This window comes from Taudactylus pleione, unplaced genomic scaffold (assembly GCF_031769625.1).
Source record: "Taudactylus pleione unplaced genomic scaffold, aTauple2 ptg000597l, whole genome shotgun sequence".
Classification (NCBI taxonomy): Eukaryota; Metazoa; Chordata; class Amphibia; order Anura; family Myobatrachidae; genus Taudactylus; species Taudactylus pleione.
In genome coordinates this window covers 1,761,355-1,768,847 of record NW_028284999.1, presented here as the reverse complement: position 1 = coordinate 1,768,847, position 7,493 = coordinate 1,761,355, and positions in this window count along the sequence as shown.

Below are 7,493 nucleotides of genomic sequence, written 5' to 3'. Positions count from 1 at the left end.
CAAATGGTATGTTATGGCTTTGAGAGCCGATGGTGCAGAAAATGTGCAGATAATGCGGCAAATGTGCCGATGGTGTGGCTTGTGTACCGATGGTGCGGCATTAACCATTAGTAGATAGACAGATGGTATGTTATGGCTTTAAGAGCTGATGGTGTGGCAAATGTGGCGATGATGCGGCAAATATGCAGATGGTGCGGCCTGTGTGCCGATAGTGCGGCAATAGCCGTTAGTAGGTAGTTTGAAGTAAATGCTGCGGCTTAGAGAGCCAATGGCAGCACTGAGATGTAGATGTGGCTTGGAAGCCCTAGAAGAAGCTGGAGAGGTGATGACAGCATGGAAGCTGTTGATGCGGCAAATGTGTCGAAGATGCGGCAAGAGCCGATGGTGGAGGAGTGAATAGTTGGTGCTGCGGCTTGGAGAGCCGATGGCAGCACGGCAGTGTTGGTGCAGCTTGGAAGCTGTAGAAGAAGCTGGAGAGCTGGAAGTAGCACGGAAGCCACTTTGGGAAAGATCCAATTCTGTACCACAAGGAGGAACAGAACGCTGACCATGCAGCCAAGCTGATGGGACTCACAGATGTGCTATATTTGGCGAGGCTGCAAAAGTCCAAGGAGTAAAAATAGAAGGACACACCAATCACGCAGCACTATAATTGACACGTCACTTCTTGAGGCGTGCCAATCGCCTAGTGACAGGAGAAACAGGAGTAACACCGTCCTGACTGGGTAAACTGCTCAAAAGAGACAAGTCGTGACCGCGACTTGTAACACATATGTCATATGTACCCAGGACTATTACACACAATAGGATTTATATCTTACACATAGTAAAATAATTGGTTCAGACTCATCAATATAATGTCCTATCTATTAATAGTCAAAGCATAGTTCTGTAGAAGAAATATCCCACTGAAAATAGGGACTGTCTGCCCGGTGTATATTCCAAATTAAATATGAAACATAGTTTTCTCAGAACATAATGGTCCTGTACATAGCAACAATGATGCACAAACACTTAATTAGCATCATAATGTGCAAAGTTCTAGTTGACACAGAGGGCCTGATTCAGAGCGCTCGCTCTGAATCAGGGCCCTCCTACCTATTCTTGGAGTGGCCTCTTGGACGCTCGCATAGCTGTGGGTTACCACCTACAGCTTATGCGAGCGTCCATGATGATGGTCGCGATGGCCATCAAGACCATCATGACCATTGGGCTTGCGACGAGACCCTGCGGTAGGGTCTCACTTCCGCAAGCCCTGGAGTGATTCTGGCTCTATCAGAGCCAAAATCACTCCCACTGACATCACTACTGATGTCAGTGGGGCCGGACCCAGACGGTAGGCGTTCCCATGGGAATGCCTCCGTCTGGCAGCCATGCCCCCGGCACACCCACCAAAGGGGGTGTGCTGTCACTCACCATCAACAGCACGCCCCCTTTGGTGCGAGACCCCGAGCGATGGATTCCCCCTTCACTCGCCGGGTCTTGCGCATGCGCACGACGGAGCTCTCTCCGTCGTGCGCATGCACACTTTAGGCACCATCGACCCGCTTGCAAGCGTACAGTGCTCGCGAGCGGCTCAGAATCAGGCCCACAGTCAGTGTGCTGCATAGGAGAGAAGACTGCTATTTTCCTCCACCAGATGTGAACACTCCACTGATTACATATCTATTCCTTCCTCACTTATATACTGAGACCCAGAGAATAGGCTGGATAAAGTATTCTGTCAGGATCATTACCCTGAGAAGGGCTGGGTTTTGGCTCTTTGGTTGTCACAGCGGGACTGATCTAAGTGGTGGTATTGATAAAAGTGGTGAGATAGATCCATGTAGTAGGAATGATGTAAGTGGTGAAATAGTGGTGGGAATGATCCAACAGGTGGGATAGATCCATGTAGTGCGACAGCTCCATTTGGTGGAACTGATTTAGGTGGTGAAATTTATCTTAATGGTGGGAATGATCCAGGTGGTGGGAATAATCTGAGTGGTAGCATTGATACAAGTGGTTAGATAGATCCATGTGGTGGGACTGATTCATGTAGTGAGATAGATCCAAAAGGTAGGACTGATCCAAATGGTGGTGTTGATCCAAGTGGCGGGATGGATCCAAGTGATGGGACTGATCCAAGTGGTGGGACCGATTCAAGTGGTGGGATAGATCCATTTACTAGGACAGCTCTATGTGGTGGGACTGATTTATTTAGTGGACAGTCTGTAAAAAGTATTATGTCAGGATCATTACTCTAAGATGACCCAGGCATGGACCCTTGGGTTATCACAGTGGAACTGATCCAAGTGATGGGACTGATCCAAGTGGTGGGACCGATTCAAGTGGTGGGATAGATCCATTTACTAGGACAGCTCTATGTGGTGGGACTGATTTATTTAGTGGACAGTCTGTAAAAAGTATTATGTCAGGATCATTACTCTAAGATGACCCAGGCTTGGACCCTTGGGTTATCACAGTGGAACTGATCCAAGTGGTGGGACAGATCCAAGTGGTGGTGAGATAGATCAATGTAGTGGGACTTCTCCAAGTGGTGGGCCTGATTTAGGCGGTGAAATTTATCCTAGTGGCGGGAATGATCCATATGGCTGGACTGATCCAAGTGGTGGTATTGATCCAAGTGGTGGTATTGATCCAAGTGGTGGGACTAATTTAAGTGGTGAAATGCATCCAAGTGGTGGGATAGATCCATGTGGTGGTATTGTTCCAAGTAGTGAGACTGATACCAGTGATGGGATTGATCCAAATGGTGACATACATCCAAGTGGTAGACTGATTTAGGTGGTGAAATTTATCCAAGTGGTGGGAATGATCCAAGTGGTGGGAAGAATCCAAGTGGTGGTGTTGATCCAAGTGATGGGACTCATTTAAGTGGTTACATTTATCCAAGTGGTGGGATAGATCCATGTGCTGGGACCGAATTGGTCCAAAAGATAGGAGTGATCCAAGCAGTAGTATTTCTCCAAGTGATGAGAATGATCCAAGTGGGTGGATATATCCTAGTGGTGAGATTGGTCCAACAGTAGCATCCTCAAAGAGCAAGTGAAGGAACTATTTGACATTTTACATTTTCCCACATCTCCTGCACTCCTTTCAAGTTCCCCCACTCTGCCGAATCTTTGGCAGAGTGGAGGAACTTGAAAGGAGTGCAGGAGAGGTGGGAAAATGTTAAAAGTGCAATATTAAAGGCAACAGACCTTTGTATCAAAAGGGTTAGGAAAATCACAAGGAAAAGAAAGCCAGTGTGGTTTGGGAAAGAGGTAGCAAGTATTGTCAATGCAAAAAAGATGGCCTTTAGGAAAAACAAGCAGACGCAAAATAATGAAGACAAAGAGGAGTATCTTGTAAAACAGAAGGAGGCTAAGAAAGTAATCAGATGTGTAAAGGCAAAAGCTGAGGAGAAAATGGCACAGTCTGTAAGCGAAAGGAGAAAAATAAAAGGTGGAATAAAAGACTAAAGAGATAAAGAGGGAGTCTTATTGAGGGAGAAAATGTAATAGCTGATCATCTTTTTAATTATTTTTGTTCAGTATTTACTACTGAGAGAGAGGGAAAGGGGCCTCAGTTAAGTTACAGATGTGATCAGAAAAATGAGGTAGGAACAAGCACATTTACAGAGGAGAAGATCCTAACAGGACTCTCAAAACTGAAAGTGGATAAATCAATAGGACCTGATGGGATACATCCAAGGATACTAAATGAGCTTCAAGGGGTGCTGGTAAGACCATTAACAGATTATTCAACCAGTCACTAGCTACTGGAGTAATTCCAGAGGACTGGAAAAAAGCAAATGTTACTACTGACCAGTGAGCCTTACATCAGTAGTTGGGAAATTGATGGAAACACTCTTAAAAGAAAGAGAGTCGTAGATTATCTGCAATTTGCAGGATCCCAAACAGCATGGATTTACTGGGGGGAGATCATGTTAAACAAATCTTATTGACTTTTTTGGCTGGGTGACTAAGGAAATAGATAAGGGGGGGCATAGATATAGCTTATCTAGACTTTAGTAAGGCTTTTGACACTGTTCCACATCACAGACTGTTAAATAAACTGGAAAGCATGGGATTGTATACAATGATAGCTGAATGGATAAGATCATGGCTGCAGGATAGGAAACAGAGAGTTGTAGTAAACAGAGTGCAGTCTCAGGAGGGAAATGTTACCAGTGAGTACCTCAGGGATCTGTACTTGGACCAGTGCTTTTTAATATCTTTATTTGTGACATTGCAAATGGTATTGAAGTGAAACTATGCCTTTTTGCAGATGACACAGAGGTATGCAACATGGTAGACACACCAGGATGGGTAAAACAAATGAGTGATGAACTAGGTAGACTAGAGGAATGGTAAAGAACGTGGCAACTGCAGATTAATGCCAAAAAATGCAAGATCATGCACTTGGGTCTCAAATATCCAAAGGCTACATAGAGTATTAATGGCACTATACTGGGAATTACTGAAGAGGAAAGGGATCTAGGAGTCACTATTTCAGGTGCCTTAAAGGCAAGCAAACATTGTAACAAAGCAATGGGGAAGGCAAGTCAGATGCTTGGTTACATAGGGAGAGGAATCAGATGTAGAAAGAAAGAAGTGATAATACCACTGTAAGGGTCACTGATACGTCCTCATCTCGAATACTGTATTCAGTTCTGGAGGCCATATCTCCAGAAGCATATTAATACATTAGAGACTGTACAAAGAAGGGCAACTAAAATGGTACATGGCTACACCACAAAACGTACCAGGAAAGACTAAAAGATCTTAATATGTATAGTTTGGAGCAGAGAAGGGAAAGGGGGGACATGATAGAAATGTATCCAAGTGGTGGGAATGATCCAAGTGGTGGGAAGAATCCAAGTGGTGGTGTTGATCCAAGTGATTGGACTCATTTAAGTGGTTACATTTATCCAAGTGGTGGGATAGATCCATGTGCTGGGACCGATCCAAGTAGTGAGATTGGTCCAAAAGGTAGGAGTGATCCAAGCAGTAGTATTTCACCAAGTGATGAGAATGATCCAAGTGGGTGGATATATCCTAGTGGTGAGATTGGTCCAACAGTAGCATCCTCAAAGAGCAAGTGAAGGAACTATATATAAAGGGTTTTAACAAGGTAAAGGAAGGAGACATTCTTCAAAGAAAGAGAAGTATTAGAACAAGAGGACATGTTCTGAAACTGGAGGGTGGTAGGTTCAGGGGAAATTTGAGGAAAAAGTACTTCACAGAAAGGGTAGTGGACAAGTGGAATAGCCTCCCATCAGAGGTGGTAGAGGCTAAAACAGTAGAGCAATTTAAACATGCATGGGATAGACATAAGGATATCCTTAAGGAGAAGTAAGGATCAATAAGGGTGAGGTAACAATATGTTTAAAAATGGGGCAGACTAGATGGGCCAAGTGGTTCTTATCTGCCGTCAAATTCTGTTTCTATGTTTCTATGACATTAATATGTGTGAAAGGCTGTGTATTACTAAGTTGAATAACATATATAAAATAAGTGGAACAACTCGACCTGTTCTCTTTCTCTCTTTAGTAGATTGCCATGTTAAGACGGAGGGGCTTCTCTAAGCAGGCACAGTCAGACATGCTGTGCAAAAATGAAACATAGAAACATAGAACTTGATGGCAGATAAGAACCACTTGGCCCATCTTGTCTGCCCCATTTTTAAACATATTATTGCCTCAACCCTTATTGATCCTTACTTCTTCTGAAGGATATCTTTATGTCTATCCCATGCATGTTTAAATTGCTCTACTGTTTTAGCCTCTACCACCTCTGATGGGAGGCTATTCCACTTGTCCACTACCTTTTCTGTGAAGCAATTTTTCCTCAAATTTCCCCTGAAACTACCTTCCTCCAGTTTTAGAACATGTCCTCTTGTTCTAATACTTCTCTTTCTTTGAATAATGTCTCCTTCCTTTACCTTGTTAAAAACCCTTTATATATTTGAATGTTTCTATCATGTCCCCCCTTTCCCTTCTCTGCTCCAAACTATACATACTAAGATCTTTTAGTCTTTCCTGGTGCGTTTTGTGGTGTAGACCTTGCACCATTTTATTTGCCCTTCTTTGTACAGTCTCTAATGTATTAATATCCTTCTGGAGATGTGACCTCCAGAACTGAACACAGTATTGGAGATGAGGACGTACCAGTGACCTATACAGTGGTATTATCATTTCTTTCTGCTACTGATCCCTCTTCCTATGCAACCAAGCATCTGACTTGCCTTCCTCATTGCTTTGTTACAATGTTTGCTTGCCTTTAAGTCACCTGAAATAGTGACTCCTAGATCCCTTTACTCTTCAGTACTTTTTAGTATAGTATAGTACCATTAATACTACATTTAGCCTTTGAATTTTTGAGACCCAAGTGCATGATCTTGCATTTTTTAGCATTAAACTGTAGTTGTCACGTTCTTGACCATTCCTCTAGTCTACCTAGATCATCAATCATTTTATTTTCCCCTCCTGGTGTGTCTACTCTGTTGCATACCTTTGTGTCTTCTGCAAAAAGGTTTAGTTTCCTTTCAATACCATTTGCAATGTCGCAAATAAAGATATTAAAAAGCACTGGTCCAAGTACAGATCCCTGAGGTACTTCACTGGTAACATTTCCCTCTTGAGATTGCACTCAGTTTACTACAACTCTCTGTTTCCTATCCTGCAGCCATGATCGTATCCATTCAACTATCTTTGTATCCAATCCCATGCTTTCCAGTTTATTTAACAGTCTGCAATGTGGAACAGTGGGCCTAATTCAGACCCGCCTGCAAGCGCATAACGCTCGCAAGCGACACGATGCACGAGCCCTGTAGCGAGTGAATCTTTACTCGCTGTGGGACTCATTACAAGACGGGGCGACTGTCTGTTGTGATTGACAGCTCGCCCCATTTTGTAGGCATGCAGGAGGGGGGCTGGACAAATGGAGGTGTTCCTGAAGGAACGCCTGCCATTTGTGGTCGGCCCTACTGACATCACCAGTGATGTCAGTAGTGAACTTCCTGCTCTATTAGAGCAGGAAGTTCACTGGGGCTTGCGGTGGACAAGACCTTACCACAAGGGTCTCGTTGCAAGCCCAATGGTCGCTTTCCAGTTTATTTAACAGTCTGCGATGTGGAACAGTGTCAAAAGCCTTACTAAAGTCTAGATAAGCTATATCTATGACACCCCCTTTATCTATTTCCTTATTCACCCAGCCAAAAAAGTCAATAAGATTTGTTTGACATGATCTCCCCCCAGTAAATCCACGCTGTTTGGGATCCTGCAAATTTTTGGATTTGAGATAATCTATGACTTTTTCTTTTAAGAGTGTTTCCATCAATTTCCCTACTACTGATGTAAGACTCACTGGTTGGTAGTTGCTAGCCTTTTCCTTGCTTCCACTTTTATGCAGTACGACGTTTGCCCTTTTCCAGTCCTCTGGAATTACTCCAGTAGCTAGTGACTGGTTGAATAACTCTGTTAATTGTGTTACCAGCATCCCTTTAAGCTC